The sequence below is a fragment of the Mustela erminea genome, chromosome 3 (assembly GCF_009829155.1).
Source record: "Mustela erminea isolate mMusErm1 chromosome 3, mMusErm1.Pri, whole genome shotgun sequence".
Taxonomy (NCBI): Eukaryota; Metazoa; Chordata; class Mammalia; order Carnivora; family Mustelidae; genus Mustela; species Mustela erminea.
In genome coordinates this window covers 4,261,520-4,284,796 of record NC_045616.1, presented here as the reverse complement: position 1 = coordinate 4,284,796, position 23,277 = coordinate 4,261,520, and the positions used below count along the sequence as shown (strand labels likewise).

General features: G+C 50.5%; 1 pseudogene; it reads right to left on the bottom strand.

The window, feature by feature from the left end:
• Window positions 1–17,747: 17,747 nt before the first annotated feature.
• LOC116587282 lies at window positions 17,748–17,866 on the bottom strand (annotated as a pseudogene).
• Window positions 17,867–23,277: the final 5,411 nt, after the last annotated feature.

Sequence of the window (23,277 nt, the reverse complement as noted above, 5' to 3'; positions counted from 1 at the left end):
GAAAAAGAAAGCCAACGTTGGTGGCATCACAATTCCGGACTTCAAGCTCTATTACAAAGCTGTCGTCATCAAGACAGCATGGTACTGGCACAAAAACAGACACATAGATCAATGGAACAGAATAGAGAGCCCAGAAATAGACCCTCAACTCTATGGTCAACTAATCTTCGACAAAGCAGGAAAGAATGTCCAATGGCAAAAAGACAGCCTCTTCAATAAATGGTGCTGGGAAAATTGGACAGCCACATGCAGAAAAATGAAATTGGACCATTTCCTTACACCACACACAAAAATAGACTCAAAATGGATGAAGGACCTCAATGTGCGAAAGGAATCCATCAAAATCCTTGAGGAGAACACAGGCAGCAACCTCTATGACCTCAACCGCAGCAACATCTTCCTAGGAACAACGCAAAAGGCAAGGGAAGCAAGGGCAAAAATGAACTATTGGGATTTCATCAAGATCAAAAGCTTTTGCACAGCAAAGGAAACAGTTAACAAAATCAAAAGACAACTGAAAGAATGGGAGAAGATATTTGCAAATGACATATCAGATAAAGGACTAGTGGTCTTTCCTTTCTAAGACATGCCTCTCATGGACCCTGGAACTCAAAAAAAGAAATAAAAACCAACAACTAATCACCACCCAATACAAATATAACCTATACCTTGGAGACTGAAGTTGTTTCACTCCTAACCAGAGACTATGCTACTGACCCAAAGTGCAAGCCCTCCAACAACCAGCTTCTAGAGGATTCTGGGACGATTTGGGATATAGTTATGATAGGATTTTCCTAATCAGAAAACACTGGCAGCCTCCAAAGTGAGGTGCCCAAACCTGATTGTGAACTAAATAGTTTCAGAGCTTCACGGGACCCATTGTGAGGCACAGAAAGCCTGGCAGTGGTGGCAGAGGGTGCCAGTTCACATGGGTGATGGATTTCAGTTCAACAGATTTGGGATGGTTTATTAGATGCAAGAAGGCAGCCACAAGCATACTTGGTTTCTTAGCATCTATTCTAACTAAGCCTGGCAGGCATAGTGACAGACCATTCCATATGGATTTTGAAACCCTGCTGTGCTGGAACTTTTCATGAGGAATCTCTAGAGTGAACTTTCAATAGTGTGTCCAGGCAAAAGCCAAGTGCAATATTTCCATCAGACTTGACTGCAATACCTGTCGAATTGGGTAGTTTCCACTTCTCAAGGTCCCCCAAATATCCTGAGGTTGCTATACCTGCCAACAAGTAACATTCCCTACTCATCTGATAAGGTTCCTGGGCGCTGTGTCATCGACGTGTCAAGCTGTTATTGCCAAGGGGCTCCATAAAGCCACCCTTAATTCCTGAAAATTGTCTGATCATTATCTGAGTCTATACACATTACTCTCAAATTGGACATTTCACTCAATCCCTTGGTAAAATAACCAATGTTTCCAGCGGTGTCCTGCTACAAGAAAAAGGCACTTGTGCTGAACTGATTCCAATAATCCTAAGTACCTTGGAATAAAGAATTCTCCCTGAGAGTTTCTGAATGATGGAGGGTTCAGGGAGAGAGAAGCGAAATGCTCCCATTTGCTCACACAGAAATATTTCATTACATTTCTATAGATCATGGATATTTTCAGATACAGTTTCCATCAATCTGGAAGAAGAAACATTAAAGAACAAGCCATGTTTCAAACAACAGTCACAAAGGTAGACTGATCTTCCTCAACTCACTCAGTTCTCCCTTATTAATTCTTGTTCAGCTTGAATGCAGCTTTTATGTGAGTTCTGCAAATCCGTACACAGTTGAGTTTGAGGATTTTCACAGTCGGACACTAAGACCCCACAAGACACATCACCATGTACAGTCACAGGCATTTAATGGCAGTGTTGGGATGAAAGGCCTGTGGACACACGCTTAATGAGATATTTTCACCAAACACCAAAGGCAAGACATCAACATGGAAGCAGAGAGGCCACAAGACCTGCATCCTGGTCGCCAGATGGCATGTCCATGAGTTTCTGTATCTCCAAGCCAAACATGCTCATGTCTTCTGAGCTAAGGGTTCTGCTTCTAGAATTTTCTCCCAAGGAGAAACCAGAGGAGTTGTAAAGGATTTGCAACAGTGTTCATGGAGGCTTCCTGGATGATGGCAAAGCCCTGTAGCCCACCTCCTAGCCCGAGACCCACAAACCTGTTCAGTGTCCTCTTTGCATCCACCATCATCAGGCAGGTCAAGCCCTTTCTCCCCTGGTTGCACAGCACACCATCTCCTGGTGTCCACCAGGCCGCTCAGCCTCTGTGTACCATGTCCTTGATGGATCTCTTTGGAAGAAGGTAACCCAATAGGGGTGGAAGGAGCAAATATATTCCTTCCCACCCTTTCTCCCTCCTTGCACCCATCCAAGGTTTGTTCAGGGGGAGCAGAGCTGCAGAGACATGCAGATGGGGTTCTTCTTCTGTGGTGCTTCCAAGAATCCCCTTGCACAGAGCCTGACCCTCAGCGCTTAGCTGGCTCTTTTGGTCTCTACACCCACCACCCACCCCAGCCACGGGGCAGCATTCCACCTGCCAGCCTCCTTAAAAAGAACTCCCACACCCTTGCTAGATGCCCTCCATCCAATGCCCAGGTGATGACCTAGGCATTCAAAAGGAGACTGGATGAGGAGACACAACCACCGCACCCAGGTGCCTGAGTGCGCTCCACACCACACCATCTACTTCAGGGTTGTGGTGATGGCAGACTTCCCGCTGTGTGCATTTTGCTCTGATAAACACCAACCCTCCAATGCAGCACAGAGCCAGACTTCAGCCCCCTGGTGATCTGGCCGGCTGATGCGGCTGCCTGGGCCTGCCGGCCTCCCTCCCTGACTCCAGTCCTTTCTTATGAGCATCTTCCAAGGTCATGCGACTCTGGCTCTGCTCCAGTGCCCCGAGGCCTGGGTGCAGGCTGTCAACAGGCAGTTGAGGAGCCACAGACTCTGGCTGGGCATCCCTGTGCTCCCCTCAACCCAGCCACTGTGGTGACCAATGTGGACCCAGGTGCCAGACAGGACTGCAGCCCCACCTTCCTGCTCAACCTCAGGGGGCACCTCTGAAGCAAGGCACATCAGCCCCAAATACCTGCTCCCCCACTCCCTATCCACCAGCCAAATAACCCCTAGGGACAGGTGTATAGAGAAGCCAACATAATCTACACTCCAGGCATTGCATTTCACTCAGCCTCTCATGGTACGCAGGGAGACTCCCTCCAGCATGGTGATTCAGAGCCACCCTGATCCAGTTACACAACCTCCTCTCCAGAGACATTCCTGTCTGTCTGGTCAATATTGGGCTGTGCAGACACACTACCCTGCAAGTGCTGCCCCAGGAAGCCATGGACACAGCAAGTTTGTGGCTCCCAGTTGGGCCCAGCTGTCCTCCCCATGTCACCAGGACAGTGGACCTGGGGCTCTTGCCTTACCTCGCTTCTCAGTGGTGATGACGGTGGCCTCTAGGGGTGCCCCCAGCCCTGCTTCATCTTGGCCATCAGCCTGAAGATGTACACTGACTGTGGGGCCAGCTCAGTGGCCATGAATTGCCTCACCATCACACCCATCTCCACTGTGGTGAACGTGCTGAAGTAGCTGTTGGCCAGGCAGTAGGCAATCTGATAACTTGTGAGTGGGAGACGAGGGCCACACATCAGTCTCATCACCCTGCTCAGACACCACATTCCCTCCACCCCACCACCACCACTCTGCCGTGTATCCACCATGTCCTTCATCCTCTGCCAGCATCCGAGAGGAATGGCACAGCCGCAGTGGCAGATTGAGCCTCTGAGTGCTGGACCCCCATGACTCTCATTCTCATTCATCCATTCTACCACCAAGATGTGGAAACAGTTTCATCTTTAGTGATTCAATACTTACATAAAACACCAGTACTCATCATATCAGCAATTTAAAACCCTCACAAAAAACCAAGTTCCAGAACCAGATGCCTTCTGTGCTAAATTCTACCATTCAGGGAAGGATTCATACCAGTCCTTTGCCGACTTTTCCAAAAAAAAAAAACAGAAGATAAAGCTTCTAAACTCACTTGCTGAGGCCAACATTACTCTTATACAGAAATAAATGAGGACACCCCAAGGAAAGGATCTTACAGTCCAATATCCCTGATGACCATAGATGTAAAAATGTTCAACAAAATACTAGAAACCCAAGTTCACCAATATGCTGAGAGGATCATATACTATGATCAAGTGGGATCTTGCAGTAATGCAATGATGGTTTACAGGTGCACATCGATCAAAGTGAGACAGCACATTAACAAAATAAAGAATAAAAACGATGTGATCATCTTGAGATGCAGGGAAGCATTTGACAAACTTTAATATGCATTTGCAATCAAAATTCTCAACAGAGTACGTAGATCAGGAACATACCTCAACACCAGAAAAGCCATATATGGGCCACCTGGGTGGCTTAGTGGGATAAAGTCTCTGCCTTAAGCTCAGGTCATTATCCCAGGGTCCTGGGATTGAGCCCCGAATTGGGCTCTCTGCTCAGCAGGGAGTCTGTTTCCCCTTCTCTCTGCCTCTCTGCCCACTTGTGATCTCTCTCTCTCTCAAATAAATAAATAAAATCTTTTTAAAAGGCCATATATGACAATGACACAGATTATGTCACATCCCATAGTGTAAAGTTTTAGCTGTTACTATTTCCTCTAAGATCGCCTAAGTTAGGAGCACTACTGATCTTTCCTTACCACTTTTGCTGAACATAATATTGAAAATCCAAGGCAGAATAATTATGCAAGAAGATAATCAGAGGCATCAAAACTGGAAAGCAAGAAATCAAACGGTCACTATTTGCAGATGATATAGAATATAAGGAAAATCTCAAAGAAGCCAGTGAAAAATTGCTAAAAAACTATGACTATATTCAATAAAGGGACAGTATACAATATCACTACCCCAAACCTGCTGAGTTTCTATATGCTAATAACGAATCATCAGAAAATAAATTAGGAAAATCATCCCACCTGAAATTGCATCAAAAAGAATAAAATACCCAGGAATAAACTTCATCAAGAGGTAGTATCTTGTATAATGAAAACTACAAGACGGTAAGGAAAGAAACGGAAGGCAACACACATAAACCGAAAGACACCGCATATTCATGGGTGAGAAGCATTAATAGTGGTAAAATGTTCGTACTTCCCTAAACCGTACTACATTTCAATTCCTGTCAAAATTCTAAGGACATTTTTCACAGAAAGATAACAAAGGATCTAAAAATTTGTATGATGCCACAAAAAACTCTGAATACCAGAGCAATCTAGAGAAAGAAGAACCACACTAAAGGCATCACACTTGTTCATTTCAGACTAATGACAAAGCTAGAGTAATCAAAACAATCTAGCATTGTCATAAAAACAGACACACACATCACCAGAAGACAGGAGAGAGCCCAGAAGTAAACACACACATCTATGGTCCGGGACCTTATGACAAAGGAGCCAAGAATAAACAAGGAGGAAAAAACAGTCTCTTTCATCAATGGTGCTGGGAACACCGGAGAGTCACATGCAAAAGAACAAAACTTCACCATTATCTTAAACCATACACAAAAATTAACTCAAAATGGGTCAAACGCTTGAATATAAGCCCTGGAACTATAAAACTTGTAGCAGAAAACACAGGGTTTGGAAAGGTCCTTGACGTAGGTCTTGGTAGTGGTGCTTTTAAGCTGATACCAAAGTAAAAACAAACAAAGAAGCAAAGTGTGGGCCTACATCAAACTATAAAGCGTCCAAACAACAAAGGAAACCATCAACAAAAGAAAATGGTAACCTAAGGTAAAACATTTGTAAATTATATATCCAGTAAGGGGTTAATATTCAAAATATAAAGAACTCATGCAACTCAACAGCAAAACAAAACACTCAAAAGCACCAAAAACAACAAAAACTCCACAAGTAATCTAATGTAAAGGGAACAGATCCAAATAGACATTTTCCTGAAGAAGACATACAGATGGTCTACACCAGATGAAAAGATGCTCAACATCATTAATCATCAGGGAAATGCAAATCAAACCAGAATGAGGCACTTCACACCTGCCAGAAGGGCCATTATCAAAAACACAAGAAATAGCAAGTTTTGGTAAAGATGTGGAGTAGAGGAAAACTCTAGTACATCACTACTTGGAGTATAAATGGGTGCGGCCACTATGGAAAACAGTAGAGAAGTTCCTCAAAAAAATGAGAAACAGAACAACCAAAGGAGCCAGCAATTCCCTTTCTGAGTATTTATCTGAAGGAAATGAAAACACTAACTCACAAAGGTATATTCACCCCTGTGTACACTGCAGGATTACTTACAACAATGAAATTAAAGAAACAACCTAAATGCCATCAGTGGATGAATGAATAAAGAAATTGTGGTCGATAAACACAGTGGAATCCTACTCAGCCATAATAAAGAATGAAATCTTTCGATTTACAACATAGTGGCCCTTGAATGCATTATGCTAAGTAAAACAGGCCAGACAGAAAGACAAATACTAGAAATCACTTACACATAGAACCTTAAAACAAAACAAAAACAAAAATATGAGCTCACAGACAGAACAGATGGGGGGGTGGCAGAAGTTTAGGGTTGGAGGTGGGAGAAATGGGTGAAGGGGTCAAAAGGAGAAAAGAGGACAAGCCCAACTATAGCATCTTTTTTTTCAATTAAGTAATCTGTACCCCCAACATGGCTCAAGCTCATAATCCAGAGATCAAGAGTCACACACTCCATGGACCCAGCCAGCCAGGGTCCTGGAATTGTCGCATCTTCCGATACTCAATGTATGGAGAAAGGGAAACTAATTTAATCTATGGTATTTTGAGGGTAGGTATTTTTTGGTAAATGTAAAAATGAAAGAACACGTTCTTCAGAGTCACACACTCAGAACTGTATCTAGTTCTAATATTTATCATGACACTGAGAAAAACTTACCTTTTTAATTTAACTATTTATTTGAGAGAAAGAGAAGGAGGGGGACATAAGCAGGCAGAGGGACAGAGGGAGAGGGAGAAGAAGACTCCCCACTGAGCAGGGATCCTGACTTGGTGTTCAATCCCAGGAACCTGGGATTATGTCCTGAGCCAAAGGCAGAAGCTTCAATGACTGGACCACCCTGGTGCACCTACTTAACCTCTTTTCTGCCTGTTTCCCCACCTCTGAGGATATTATGAGTATTTGCTTTTAGAATAGCTTCTATTTTTAATTTAGGAGTAGTTTTTAGAATTGAATGAAATAGAGGTTACTTAGAATAATACCTATGAGAGTAAGCCCTCAAAAAATGTTTTAAAAAATCTTATTCTGGGGATACCTAGGTGGCACAGTCAGTTAAGCAGCTGATTCTTGATTTTGGCTCAAGTCAAGATCCCAAGCTCCTGAGCGAGAGCTCTGCACCAGGCTCCACACTCAGTGGGGATGCTGCTGGAGGATTCCCTCTTCCCCTCTGACCCTCCCCTCTCTAGCATATGCTTGTGCCTACACTCACTTTCTGTCTCTACAAGAAATAAATATGTCTTTAAAAATCTTATCCTGTACATTTGGTGGTTGCATAATTATTTTCATAATTGGGCAGTATCTCCTAGTTTACAAAGCACATTTATACACAATCTCTTATTGGAGTCAGGATATGGTCCTGAGAGAAGAATTTATTGTTTATTTATAGAGAAAAAAAAAGAAAACCAGTCTTAGAGCAGGGCTGTGCTTTGTTCATGGATGCAGAGCTAACATATGATCTTCTGAGTTTCAGTCCAATGGAGGAGAAAAAGGAAAAATCCAAACACTGTAACAAGAGCCAATGAAGGGCATTAGAAACTGATGATGGAATCAATGCAGTAAGATGATGCAACATTCATAAATATTTACCCACCCAACAGTGGGGCAACTCAATATGTAGAGCATAGATGAGCAAACCTAAGAGAAGCAATCAGCACAAATACCATAGGTAACTTTAATACCTCACACTTTTCTCAATGATACACAATACAGACAGAAGATCACAAAGGAAACATCAGCCTCAGACAACCCGTTACTTAGATGGACTTGACAGATATACCCAGAACCCTCTATCCAAAAGCAGCACATGGAATACACTCCTCTCAAGTACACCTAGAACATTCTCCACCGTAGGTCATATGTGAGGCCACAAGACAAGTCAGTAAACTCCAGGAGCCTAGAATTTTCCCAAATGATGACTGAAATCAAATAGACCATCTTTTCCAACCACAGTAGTATAGAACTAGGAATCAATTACAAGAAGAAAACTAGAAATCATAAACACAGAGACTAAACAACATGCTACTGAGCAACCAATTGGGTTCATGGGCAAACCAAAATAGGAACACAGAAATACTTAGAGGCAAATAAAAAATACAATGAAACAAAAGTTATGGAATGCAGTAAAACTGGTTCTAAAATGGGGCACCCGATTAGTCGATTAGTCAGTAGAGCTCTGTGACTCCTGATCTTGTGGTTTTGAGTTTCAACCCCACACTGGGCAGAGCTCACTTAATTTTTTTAAAGATGTCATTTATTTATTTGATATGGGGGGCAGAGAGAGGGAGAGAGAGAGAGACTGAGAAAAGTGGAAGGAACAACAGGCAGTAGAAGAGGGAGAAAGTGACTCCCCACGCTGACCAGGGAGCTGATGCAGGGCTCAATTCCAGGACCCTGAATTCATGATGTGAGAATTCATGACGTGAGCCAAAGGCCAATACCTAAAAGACTGGGCCACACAGGCACCCCTTAGAGCTAACTCAAAAAAAATGTGGTTCTAAAAAGGAAGTTTATAGTGATACAGGCCTAACTCAAGAAACAAGAAACATCTCAAATGAACAACCTAACTTGATACTTCAAGGAAACAGAAAAATAAAAAATAAAGTCCAAAGTTAGTAGAAGAAAGGAAGGAACATATCAGAGCTGAAATAAGTGAAGTACAGACTAAAAAGACAACAGAAAGATACAAAAAAAAAAAAAAAACCAGCAACAACAGATCAAAAAAGAGCTGGTTCTTTGAAAAGAACAAACCTGACAGAGTCTCAGCCAGACTCAAGCTAACAAAAAAGAAGGAGGACTCATCATCAGAAATGAGAGATGTTCCCTGATACCATAGATATGCAAAGGCTCATAAAAAGTACTACGAACAATTACACCCCAACAAGCTAGATAATCCAAAAGAAAAGGATACATTCTCAGAAACATACAACCTGCCAAGACTGAATCCTGAAGAAATAGAAATTCTGAACAGACCAATGACCAGTAGGGAGATTAAATAAGAAATCAAAAACTTCCAACAAGCAAAAGTCCAGGACCCCATGGTATCACCAGTGAATTCTACGAATCATCCACAGAAAAAAATTAATACCAATCCTTCTCCAATTCTGCCAGAAAAACAAGAGGAAGGAATGCTCCCCACCTCATGTTATGAGGCCAGCATGGCCCTTATCGAAACCTCCCAAGGTGCCCCAAGAAAATGACAGACTAGTATCTGTGATGAACATAGACATAAAAATCCTCACCCAAATATCAGCAAACCGAATTCTACAATACAGGAAGAGTTATGATCCACTAAGATTTATTTCAGGGATGCAACAGCAGTTCAACATCAACAAATCAAAGTAATTAGCCACATTCATAAAACAAAGGATCAACATCATAAGAAAATATCAACAGATGCAGAAAAAGCATTTGATAGTGCTGCTGCCAAATCACTGCCCACCCCCGACCTGTTCTTCTGCCGCCTGGCTGGTCCCCACACCCCATACCACTGCCACCCCACTGTGCCATCCCCCCACTGCCACCCTGCTGTGCCCCACACACCCGCCACTGTCCCTTCCATCCCCCATTCCTGACAGGTCACTGCCACCCGCCACCCTGCTACTCCACAGCAGTGCCCCTTTCTTCCACAATGGCTAACCCTAGCCATAGCTGCCCTGCTGCCCTGCTCGTTGCAACTGATGCCCTGCTGTGCCATCCCCAGTGCACCTACCATGCCCTTGTGCACCCAGTAGGACTCTGCCACCCTGCTGTGCCACCCTCCAGTGCTTCTACTGCCCTGGTGGCTGTGTTTCCAACAGCACCACCACTGCTACCATGGTCACCCTGCTGCTCCTGCCCATCTCCACTGCCCCAAAGCCATGCCATGCCGTTGCCAGGCAGCTGATGCCCTACTGGTCCCTCCCAACCACATCCAGGCCAATCCCTCCCCGCTTTGCCTCCCTGCTTTGCCTCCACATCTGCTGCCCTCCCACCGTGCTTCCTCAAGTCACTGTCTTCCTCAAGTCACTGCTGCCTCACTTTCCCCCACCCAATTTCTTCATTGCATACTGTCCCCTTGTTGCCGTGGCTGTGCAGAGCCCCTGCCCTGCCCACACAGCTATTAACCTGATTCTCTTGCCCTGCTGGTCCTACCAAACACCCCCGAACTGCTACCGCCTGTCAGCCCCCTACCCCTGCTCCAGTGCCTCCAGATTCCCTGACCGTTGACCTGCTGCTGCCACCCCACACATCCCAGCCTTCTCCCAATGCTGCTACAGCCTGGGTGCCCCCGTCTCATGACCCTGCCATCCGCAGCACATCCCTCTGTCCCTAACCCTTACCCTTACCATACCCTACTGTCCACCTTACCACCGCTGCTGCAGCTAAGCTGCTTCCCTGTGCCCCAGGCCACTGCTGACCTTCACTGTTCAGCCCCCACTGACATGCATTAAGGCCCTACCAGGCCCTTCAAGCCCTTCCCGTGCAGTTGCTGTACCACTGCCTCCCAGCTGTTTCCATCCCCCGTTCTCCACACGCCACCCCACATGCACCTGTGCAGCCATGCTGTCCCACCCCGCCCACCACCATGCTCATTACTGTCCTGCTGCCCCACTGCATTGCTGCTACCATCCCTCTGTGCTCTCCCTGCAACTCTACCCACTCTTGCCTTATGTCCCGCTGCTGCCCTGTGTCCTCCTGCTGCTAGTTTTCATAGCCCAGCCCTACGCAGCCCTGCCCTGTTGACTTGCACGACTGCCACACCTGCCCCACTGCCCCCTGCTGTTCCTACCCACCCCTCCCTTCAGTTACCACCTAGCTGTTACCCCTGCCCCCCACTCTGGAGCCTTTCTGATTCCCTACCCTGTTGCTGAGATGCTGCCGCCCCACGAGTCCTACTCCACCTTACCCACACTGGTAGCACAAGGCTGCTCCCACAACATGAGCTGCTCCCACCGCACTGCACCCCCATCCACAGCGCCCCCACTTACAAGCACCATTGCCTCTCCACTGCTACCCTGGGTCCCCGCTGCTGCTGCTAACAGTGGTCCCGCCCTGTAGACATGCACCAAGCCCAACAAAGCCAGGCCCTTGCTTCGCTGCCTGACCTACCACGCCATGACATTGACATCCCACTTGTACTCAGCTAGTCCTGCCCAACCCTAAGGACACTACCACCTAGCTATCCCCCTTCCCCCACTCCGATGCCTCCTGGCTGCCAAGGGTGTGGCTACCCAGGATGTCCACCAACCCCTGCGCTGCTACCAGCTTTCTGCCCCCCAAAAATGCATCCCCGCCACACTGCTGTGCCCCCACACAGGCCCCCTCACTGCTGCGCCCCCTCTGTCCTGTTCTCCCAGCCTCTGGCCTCTGCTGTGCTTTGCTGCCCCACCTCGTTGGAATGCACTATGAGCAGGTCCAGCAAGCCAGCCAAGCTATTTCTGTGCTGCTGCCTCAGGGCTGGTCCCAACCTTCCTACACTGCCCTGCCACCTATATTCCACCCACCCCCTCCAGCTGCCACACTGCTGACCCACTCAGATGTCAAGCAGCTCCCGACCCACAGGCCGCTACCCCTCCCTGTGCCACAACTGACTGGTTGCCCCCTCCCCTGACTCTGGTGACCCCAGCTCTCTCCGGCACTGGTCCCGCCCCCATACCTGAGCGTTTTCACTTCTCTGACACCTCCTGGCATCCTTGCACCCCTGCTACCCTGCCCACCATGCCAAGACACTGGCCTGCCAATGATGTCAGGCCGGTCCCACCAACCCCCATGTCACCACCACCTAGCTGCTTCCCCTTCCCCTTGGCTCTGTTGATCCCACTGCCATAGGCATGGCTGCACTGCTGCCACCAAGCTCATTGGCCCATGCCCCATGCTACTTCCAGCTTTCTGCACCCTCACATGCACCAGCGCCACCCTGCTGAGCCTCCCAGCACCACCCCGTTACCGCCACTGTTGCCACTCTGCTGCTCCCACGTGCCCCCAGGCCTCTGCTGTGCTTTGCTGCCCTGCCCTGTGGACATGCAGTATGCGCTGGCCCACCAACTGGCCAAGCTGTTGCTGAGCCCCTGCCTTGGCGCTGGTCACACCCCTTCTCCCCCACACTGCCACCTAAATTACACACACCCTCCACAGGTGCCACACGGCTGCCCCACTCGGGTGTCACGCAACTTCCCCTTACCCAGGAAGTGCCCCCTCCCTGTACCACTGCTGCCTGGTGACACTCCCACTCCCTCCCCCACTGGTCCTGCCCCCTGAGTGTTTTAAACTCTCTGCCACCTCCTGGCGCCCACGGAGCCTGGCGGCCTCACCCACCACACCATGACATTTACGCCCCTCAGACGCCAAACTGGTCCCTCCCCTCCACCCGCCACTACCGCCTAGCTGCTTCCCCCTCCCCCTGCTCCATTGCCTCCCTGCTGCCACGCATGTTACTGCTTCCCACACCCGCCCCCTTCCCCCCTGACGCTGCATTAGAGCTACTACCGCCCTGAAAATCCGCTGCACTCCCCACACTTCCACCACATTGCTACCGCCACATGCACCCCTGCCACCCTGCTGTGCCCCTCACACTGCCCCCCTTACCTCAGCTGCCACAGCTCCGCTGCAGCCCTGTGCCCCAGGCCTCCGCTGGGTTTTGCTGCCCCGCCCCCTTAATGCACACGATGGGCCCGCCCAACAGGCCCCCGGAGCTGCTGCTGCCCCGCCCTCTTGACGTGCGCTGCAACCCGCCCACTGCATTCGCCTAACTGTTGCTGCCCTGCTGCCTGGGACTGCCCCCACACCCTCACCCCATCTGCGCCCGCCTAGATTCCACCCATCCCCCACAGGTGCCGCAGGGCTGCCCCACTCGGTTGCCACGCAGCTCCCACTCCTCCCTGTGCCACTACTGCCTGCCCCCTTCCCCACCTCTGGTGACCCCTGCTCTCTCCTCCGTGATCCTGTCCCCCTACCTCAGTGTTGTCTCCCAGCCGCCAACTCCTCAGGCCCGTGTAGCCCCGCCCACTACACCATGATGTTGATGCCCTGTTGATGCCCCGGATGGTCCCATCTCTCCCCACACGCCACAACTACCTAACGGATTCCCGTCCCCCTGCTCTGTTGCCTTCCCGCTGCCAGTGTATTACCACGCTAATTCTTCCCTGAATATCCGCACCTCTCCCTGCGCTTCCACCACATTGCTACAGCCCACATGCACCCCTGCCACCCTTCTGTGCCCCTCACACTGCTCCCCTTACCTCAGCTGCTGCAGCTCAGCTGAAGCCCCGTGCCCCAGGCCTCTGCCGTACTTCAACATCCCACCCCTTGACTTGCACTGTGGGCCCACCCACCATGCCCTCTGAACTGCTATTGCACTGCTGCCTGGGGCTGCTCCCAGCCCCTCACCCACTCTGCGGCCACCTAAATTCCACCCATCCCCCACAGGTGCCACAGGGCTGCCCCACTCGGTTTCCACGCAGCTCCCATTCCTCCCTGTGCCACTACTGCCTGCCCCCTTCCCCGCCTCTGACTCCTGCTCCCTCCTCTGTGATCCCGTCCCCCTACCTCAATGTTGTCTCCCGGCTGCCAACTCCTCAGGCCCATGTAGCCCCGCCGACCGTGCCAGAATGTTGACGTCCCGCTGATGCCCGGATGGTCCCTCCCCTCCCCAACACCCCTCTACTGCCTGACGGCTTCCCCCTTTCCCCCTGCTCTGTTGCCTCCCCACTTCCAGGTGTATTACCACGTTATTTTCACCCTGAACATCCGCCCCTTCCCTGCACTTCCTCCACATTGCTACCTCTCACATGCACCCCTGCCACCCTACTGTGCCACTCACATTGCCCCCCTTACCTCAGGTGCCACTGCTGCACCACGGCCATGTGGCCCAGGCCTCTGCTGGGCTTCGCTGCCCCTCCCCCTTAACGTGCACTGTGGGCCTGCCCACCACGCCCTCCCAACTGCTGCTGCCCCGCCCCCTTAACGTGCACTGTGGGCCTGCCCACCACGCCCTCCTGACTGCTGCTGCCCCGCCACCTTGACTTGCACTGTGGGCCCACCCACCACGTCCTCTTAACTGTTGCTGCCCCGCCACCTTGACGTACACTCTGGGCCGGCCCACCACGTTCATCCTGCTGCTGCTGCTGCTGGGCAGCTGCCTCCGGGCTGGTCCAACCTCCACTCCCGGTTGCTGCTGTCTATATTCCACCCAACCCCCCCCACAGTTGCTGCAGGGCTGCCCCACTTGGCTGTCACACAGCTTCCCCACAACAGGCCCGCCACTGCTCCCTGTGCCACTACCGCCTGGTCGTCCCCTCACCTGGCTCTGGTGACTCCTGCTCCCTCCCCCACAGGTCCTGTCTCCCTACCATAGGGTTATCACCTGGCTGCCACCTCCTCCCACCTGGGCAGCCCCACAGCCCCACCTACCACCCCATGCCATGACTGCCCCATTTCCCCACTGAGTTGCCCTTGATTCCCGCTGCCACGCCCCATCCCCCCCAGCCACCGCACCCCAGGGACCTGCTGTCTGCTGCACATCACCCCAGTGCCACTGAAGCCCTCCCCTGGCTACTTTCCATGTTGCCCCTTCTTGTCACTCTGACCCCGCCCCCCTCCCCGCCCTACCACCCGCTGGCCTGGTGCTGCTGCCAGTGTTTCCAAGGCCACTGCCCCTTCCTTGGTTGCCCTGCTGTTAGGGTCCGTGATCAAAGGAACGAGACTGATACAAAGCGAAGGTCAAGCAAAACTTTATTTCGCGCCAAGCATCAAGAATCAAACTGACCGGTCAGGACTATCTTTTACGAAAAGGCGACAATGATGATCCCAATAAGGTCACTCCCAAGAAGGCCACTCCAGACGAGGCTGCTCTAGATGAGGCTGTTCCATGATTGGAGCCGCTCCCAAGAAGAGGACACTCTGGAAAAGGCCACTCTCAGGACGAGGCCGCTGCTCGATGAGGTTGCTCCCCGGACAAGGCCACTCCCAAGAAGAGGCCATTCTGGACAAGACCGCTTCCTGGATGAGGCCGCTCCCGACGACAAAGAGGCAAAAATGACAGCGAAGATGACAAGGAGGACAACCCGGATGACACAGACTCTGCTCCCCACGATGCCACTCTGACAAGGCTGCCACCTAGAGGAGGCCACCGCTGTGGACAAGGCTGCTTGTGGCTCGGGGTGGTGAGGCATTTTGTGGCGAGGTTGCTGGCGGCTAGGGGCCTTTGGCATCTCAGGGCCGCTGGTGTCCCGGGGCTGCAGGCATTGGGACCGCTGACCGCTGGACCGCTGGTGTCTCGGGACCGCTGGCGTCCAGGGGCTGCAGGCGTCGGACCGCTGACCACTGGTGTCTCAGGACCGCTGGTGTCTCAGAACGCTGGCGTCTAGGGGCTGAAGGCGTTTTGGGACCGCTGGAGTTTGGGCCGCTGGAGGTGGGACCGCAGACGACTGGAGGCTGCAGGCGGTGGCTCGGGGCCGCCGGAGGCGAGGCCACAGGCGGTTGGAGGCTGCAGGCTGCTTGGGGCCACTGGAGGCGGGACCACCGGAGGCGGGGCCCCAGGCAACTGAAGGCTGCAGGTGGCTGGAGGCTGCAGGCAGCTGGAGGCTACAGGCATCGGGACCACTGGTGATGGTTATAGCTCTTACAAAAGCTGTTACAGCTCTTCTGCTCCACCGACTCTTCCTTCTGCTCCCACCACAGCTCTCCTTCTCCCCTGACAGCCTAGCACACCAACCTTCATGGGGTTGGTTGAGCCCCGCTCCTACACAGGTGGCCAATCAGATCTCAATTCACCCTAGTGGATATACACGCGCCCCGCCGATTGGATGTCTTCACCCAGCCTGCCCCGCCCCTACATCCAGGGTCCACAAGCAAGTTCCTCTGGGAGGGGCAGGCCCTTACATTCCCCCCTTTTCTTTGGAGATTAGTCAAATCCTTGACTTTTCAGATAGTTCTATCTTATATTGAGCATATAAGACTAACATTTTATCACCCCAAATTTCTTTAGTACAGCAATAATAAACACAGTTTCTTTTTGTTTTTTGGGGTTTTTTTAGTCTTAGCTTTAGTCCATGATCAGCAGGGTCTGTCTGCTGCAACTCCCATCTCTGGGGGGCATCCTTACTCTCAGCTCGTTTGACATGACCTGCATGAACCCAGACCCTAATGCCTTCTACTTTTACTGTCATGGTGGTGGTTAGGATAACAATAAATGGTCCCTTCCAGCGAGGCTCCAACTTCCCCACTTGATAGTGATCTATCCAAATCAAGTCCCTGGGATGTGGTTCCTCCACTGTCTCTGTCCCAGTGTGGGCTGTTTGGATCCCTTCTTTTTAAGACAGACTGTAATGCCTGCAGTGACTGGAGTATAGACTGATCAGTCATTTCTGCTAGGGCAACCTCCTGTAGCCTAGGACAGAGTGAGGGCGGGGCATTATTTCAAAAGGGGTCACCTTGTTTAAATAGGGTGTACATTGCGCCCTGAGGAGAGCAAAAGGAAGGAGATCCATCCATCCACTGCCAGCCCTCCAGAATTAACTTTGTCAAGGTCTCTTCGAGTCTAGTTCATTCTCTCTCCTTGCCCAGAGCTCTGGGGCGAGTAGGCAAACTGTAGTTTCCAGTTAGTGCCCGTGGCCTTGGCCATCTGTAGCACCTTGGTGAATGCAATCAGCTTCGCTTTTCCACCGAGGTCCTGTGTGGCAGGGCTGTCGTCCAGAGTCCCTGCTCAGGAGAAACCATCGCAGCCCCTGCATACCTCTTTCCAATGACCATGTAACTACTCCCCTCTGTGAACAGAGTCATTTCCGCATCCAGGAGGGGAGAGTCTCTGAGATCTGGCCTTATTCCCGTGACTTGGATTAGGACCTTCCTGCAGTCGTGTGGGTGGTCAGCCAGCACCTCTGGTAGCAACGTGGCTGGATTTAGCACTGCCAGGGGCCGTAAGATCACTTTTTTATTTTTTTGTTCAGGAGAAGGGCCTGATACCCCGTCACTCGGGCATTTGTTATCCACCAGTCTGGTGGAGTCCAGAGAAGGCCCTCGATAACGTGGGTGGTGGTCAATATGAGATTTTGACCCAGAGTCAATTTGCGTGCATCTTTGACCAGGAGGGCCATGGCAGCAATTATGCATAAGCAAGGGGGGAACCCAGCTGCTACTGGATCTAGTTTCTTGCTAAGATAGGCCACTGGCCTTCACCAAGGCCCCAGAGTCTGAGTCAAAACTCCTTTAGTCAGCCCTGCCTTTCCATCCACATACAAGTGGAAGGGCTTGGTAACATCTGGAATGACCAATGCTGGGGCACACAGTAATTCTTTGTAATTCCCAAAATGCTCCTTCTGCCTCAGCTGTCCACACTCTACCATAGTGAGTCCTCCCTTAGCCAGTTTGTAGAGAGGTTGTGCCATCGCCACGAAGGCAGCATCCACAGCCTGCAGGAGTCTGCCGTCCCAAGAAACTCCCTCTTGGAGATCAAAGCCTACAGTACCTGGTATTCCCAGGCTGTCTTCCATCCAAGTACTAACCAGGCCCAACCCTGCTTAGCTTCTGAGATCAGACAAGATTGGGCGCGTTCAGGGTGGTATGGCTGTAGACAATCATAGGGTTCTTACACGATATTCTCAGATGAGTGTACATGACACCCTGTGTAACATGGAACCATCCTCCCCTTGCTGGAAGAAGCTGAACTTTCTCATACCCTACTGTTACCTTAATCTTCCCAGGCTTGTTTAGCTACCATATCTCTCTCGTTCACAGTTACGTTGGCCCCCGGCCTTCTTGGGCTACTGATGCCTTGTGGTCATACCCATTCTGTACAAAGGAGGAGGTAGTGGAAGGTTTCTAAGTGCTTGGAACAGAATTATGTTTCAGACAGATGGACATGTCGTTCAAAGATGTAGAGGTTGCAGAGAGCCAGCATATTCAGGAACGTGTCAGCAGCTTCACATGTATCAATCGGGACAGGTCCCTGGCAACCTCTGATGGCCAAGATTTAAAGCCTCAACTCCCAAGCTCCTCCCATGGGCCCTTGTGTGACCCATCAAGTCCAGACATCAGAGAAGAGGGACGGGCAGCTCATGGAGCTTCAGAGAGTTTTCTTCCCCTTGAAAGATGGCTTCCTAGACTCAAAGTGGACCCTCAGACTCTCGTTTTTCTAGGTCTGAAAGCCAACACAGAGGTGCTGAGGCTCATGGGCATGCATGTTCTAGCATGGGGGTATCGGCCACCTGGCAGCAGTGCTGCCTCGCCTGAACCCACACCGCCCACTCCCCAGGCTGTGCTCCCAGGAGCAGCAACAGTCAGCAAGGGGAGGCTACCCGGCCCTGCTGCCAGCTACTGATCCCAAGTTCCTGATGATGGACGAAGGCACGTAGGCACACCTTTGAGCCTACCCACTTCTGCTGGGTGCTGAGCCAGAGTCCAAATTCATTGCACAGAATTTCTCCTGTTCCATCTCCCAGATTCTGGGTGGAGGAGCCCAGAGAGAACAGCTGTGGTCTGCTCTGCCATCGGAGCAGGGCTGTCCCTGGATGCTGTCCTGCTCATGTCCCTTGCGGGAACTTAGGAGCGTCTTATCTAAGGTCTGTCTGTATAAACCCTGGACCAGGCTACTCCATGGAGTAGATGACCGTTATGCCATATGACGCCCCATGAGATTCAGGGTGCAGTCCATTCAGACTCCATAGCGGAAGCAGTGGAGCCATAGAGATACATTCACACAGTCAGGCACTCTTCAGATTCAAACAGGTTGGACATCCTCCCCTTTGGGTATCCCTGGCTAATGGGAGGTGATCAGTCTCCCCTTCCATTCTTTTACAAATGGATTTAGCTCCGACAGTGGACTCGGGGCTGTTTTTCTCTCTTTTTACATATCTCCTACTTTTTACATACAGAGTTGCTTTTCTCATTTCCATCAGTCTTAATTACACTTAACAGAATTTTGTACTCTTAGAAATACCTTAACCTCTACTGAAGACTGAATATAAACCAATTGTGAGTTGTTACAACAGAATTCTTTAGATGGCAAATTTATCAATCAGTTAAGCACAGAATGTGTTCACCAGCAGATTTCAAAAGTACAAACCCAGTTCCAGCAACCAGCACCCTAGCACTTCATCCCATTTGGTTAAGATCTATATGTCCAACAAATTTAACGCCATTTGTCATTCAAGCAACCCTTCACAGTTTCAGGTTACCAAAGACTTCGGAAGCCACTTTAACAATTACTCATTAAAACCTTGAAAAAGACAGTTAACCATCAGCCCAGCCATCCCTTCACCAAGAGACCTCATGTTCCACCTGGGCCCATTCCACTTCAGATGCCATGCTTTCCCTGCCAGCAAGGGGGAGGGGCTAGGCAGTCCACATCAGGCCAGAGAAGGCAAGGAATTCCCCGAAACAAAAGAAGTTTCGGCAGCTGCTTGGGAATATTCCTTAAAGTCTCTGTCTCAAGGTCGGATCATCCCGCAGTGCCAGTTCTGCTTACCAAAAGTCGCCCACTAGGCACTCATATTCCATGCCCGGCTCCAATGAGCATCAACATTGGACACCTCAACCCGGCATTTGACTAACTCCAGTTGGCTCGTTATAGCCCTTAACACACGAAATGAGTGAGGGAGAAGCCCCACATCTATTATGAGGAATGGAGAGATGAAAGCCAGTGTCCCCTTACTCTCTGCTTGCCACATTCCTTTAACCATAACAAACAACACAATAGACAACAAAAAGACAAAGACAAACAAACAAACAACCACAACTCCAGCGGCCCTCATCCAGAGCCTGCTGCTGGGGGGCACTTTCTTGGTCCCCTGCGAACACAACAAACCACACAATAGACAACAAAAGAACCAAACAAAGACAGCTGCAGACCCAGCGATTCTTACCCAGAACTTGCCACTGGTGGGGGCTATCTTTATCCCCCAACTGCCTAAGGGCACTCGAACCCCTCAACTGTCTAAGGGGAGGTGGGGGACTCATATCCCCCAACTGTCTAGGGGGACTCGAACCCCCCGACCACCCAGGGGGACTCGAACCCCAGACCACCCACAGAGACTCGAACCCCCTGACCGCGCAGGGGGACTCGAACCCCCCGACTGCCCAGGGGGACTCGAACCCCCTGTCGATCTATCAGCAGAGGGATGGGGCATCCCCGCATCCACTCCAGCCCTGGGGAGCATGGCTGTGTCCAGCTTCTCCCCGGTGGGCTATATCCTGGAGCTCCAACCAGACAGACAGATAGGATCCCAATACCCAAGACGCCAATACCTCAGATCCCAATACCTCCGATCCCAATACCTAAGATACCAATACCTCAGATCCCAATACCTCCGATCCCAATACCTAAGGTCCCCAATACCTCAGACCCCAATACCTCTGGAGGCTTTTTCTAAAAATTCCAATGCTGGCTCAGTTGTCGTTTGATCCCGGACGAGCCCCCAAATGTTAGGGTCCGTGATCAAAGTAATGAGACTGATACAAAGCGAAGGTCAAGCAAAACTTTATTTCGCGCCAAGCATCAAGAATCAAACTGACCGGTCAGGACTATCTCTTATGAAAAGGTGACAACGATGATCCCGACAAGGTCACTCGCAACAAGGCCACTCCAGACGAGGCTGCTCTAGATGAGGCTGCTCTAGATGAGACTGCTCTAGATGAGGCTGCTCTGCAGATGAGACCGCTCCATTATTGGAGCCGCTCCCAAGAAGAGGACACTCTGGAAAAGGCCACTCTCAGGACGAGGCCGCTGCTCGATGAGGTTGCTCCCTGGACAAGGCCGCTCCCAAGAAGAGGCCATTCTGGACAAGACCGCTTCCTGGACGAGGCCACTCCCGACAATGAAGAGGCAATGATGACAGCGACAATGACAAGGAGGACAACCCGGATGACATAGACTCTGCTCCCCACGATGCCACTCTGACAAGGCTGCCACCTAGAGGAGGCCACCGCTGTGGACAAGGCTGCTTGTGGCTCGGGGTGGTGAGGCATTTTGCGGCGAGGCTGCAGGCGGCTCGGGGCCTCTGGAGGCGGGACCACTGGAGGCGGGGCCGCAGGTGGCTGGAGCCTCAGGCGGCTGGAGCCTCAGGCAGCGGGACCACTGGCAATGATTATAGCTCTTACAAGAGCTGTTACAGCTCTTCTGCTCCACCGACTCTTCCTTCCGCTCCCACCACAGCTCTCCTGCTCCCCTGACAGCCTAGCACACCAAACTTTATGGGGTTGGTTGAGCCCCGCCCCTACACAGGTGGCCAATCGGATCTCAATTCACCCTAGTGGATATACATGCGCCCCACCGATTGGATGTCTTCATCCAGCCTGCCCCGCCCCTACATCCAGGGTCCACAAGCAAGTTCCTCTGGGAGGGGCAGGCCCTTACACTGCTGCCGCTGCCTTGGCCCACTACCATGAGACCGCCGCCCTGCTGGTCCTGCCTGCCCCCACCAATAGCACCCACTCCAGTACTGTCCTGCTTCACCCCCCCCACTATGCTCCTGACCCACTGTGCCCTGCCAACACCACTGCCACCCCACTGCACCTCCCCAACTCCCCTGTGACTGCGACCCAGTGACATTGCTTCCCTGCTGCCTGCCGCCTTCCTGCTGCCCTGCTGTGCCCTCCCTCCACTGCTACCTGGCCCGGGCTGCACGCCCCTCCCTCGATGTGGCCCCAACAAACACTTACCCCACCACTTCTCTGTCCCTGTGACCCTTACAGCCATCACTGCCAATGGGCTGCTGCCCAAGGTCCAGATGCTGCTGTTGCACTGGCTTCGCAGCCCGGCCCCCTTAACAGTTACCAGGCCCTGTTGCCACGCCCACCATGCCAGGTGTCACCACACTGGACCCCTCACTGGTCCTGTCTCCTCCCTGCCAGCTTCTTTCTAGCTTCACCACCCCTCCCCCCAGCTCCACAACCAGGTGCTGCCCTGCTGCCCCACCCACTTTTCAAGGGATCCCACTCTTGTTTTCTTGCCTCCCCTCCCCTGCCACTGCTGCCTGGCTGCCCTGGCCAAATCTCAGCCTCACAGGAGGTCCACCTACCCCATCAGGCTAGAACACAGGGCCTCTTTGCACTGAGGTTAAGGGACTGGAGGGGGCAGGTCCAGTGTGCTGATCTCATTCCTGACTTCTGAGCTCTCTCCCTCCTGAGTCATTCACCTATTTCTAGAAGTTTTCAGACCTAGGTAATCTTCTCCCTAGTCTTCCATAGGAGTGCCTGTTCTTTTGCTCATTATGGTAATTTCTTCTGGCACTGCTGCACCAGCCTGGGAGTATCTATGGCTGAATCATATATTTTGGTCTTTTGAAATAACTCCTTGCCCATTCCCATCAATGCTGATATCTGACCAGTATTATTTCTTGCTCACTTGCACCATCTAATACTGCAAAAAGATGTTCAATAGTAACAATTTGTCACATTTCCCCATTCCTGATTTTAGAAATGTCCTCCCTCCAGCCGCCCCATTAGCTATTTTCCTGACTGTGGGAATGAGTGCTATGTGTGTGGAAGACAGTGTGTTCTCACAGCACGAGTGTCTCTGTTTCTATTTTATGTGGCCTTTATTAGAGCTTTGATTTCAGTTTAGTCAAAGCATCTTTAAAGGTCTAGTGAGATCATGATATTGTCACTGATGATTAATAAGATACCTTATCTTAGAGCATTTATCAATATGAAATCCCACTCTATATTCACAATAAATTACTATGGTCATAGTTTATGAATATATTAATCTGATATTGAAATATCACTGCTGACATTTTATTTAGAACCTTTGTACCAATATTTCATGATACTCTGCAAGTTTCCTTTTTCTGTAATTTATGTATCAAATATATGTAACAATATATTATTTCTTCATATAAGAATTTAAATGCTTGATGTTTTTCATTGTTTTCCATATACAGTATTTACATATATGAAGAAAACATGTGAAACTGTGGTATCTGAAGACTTGTTAGTGATGCTTGTGAAGCTAATGCATCTTATGCTTTTATGAGTAGTTCCTAAAA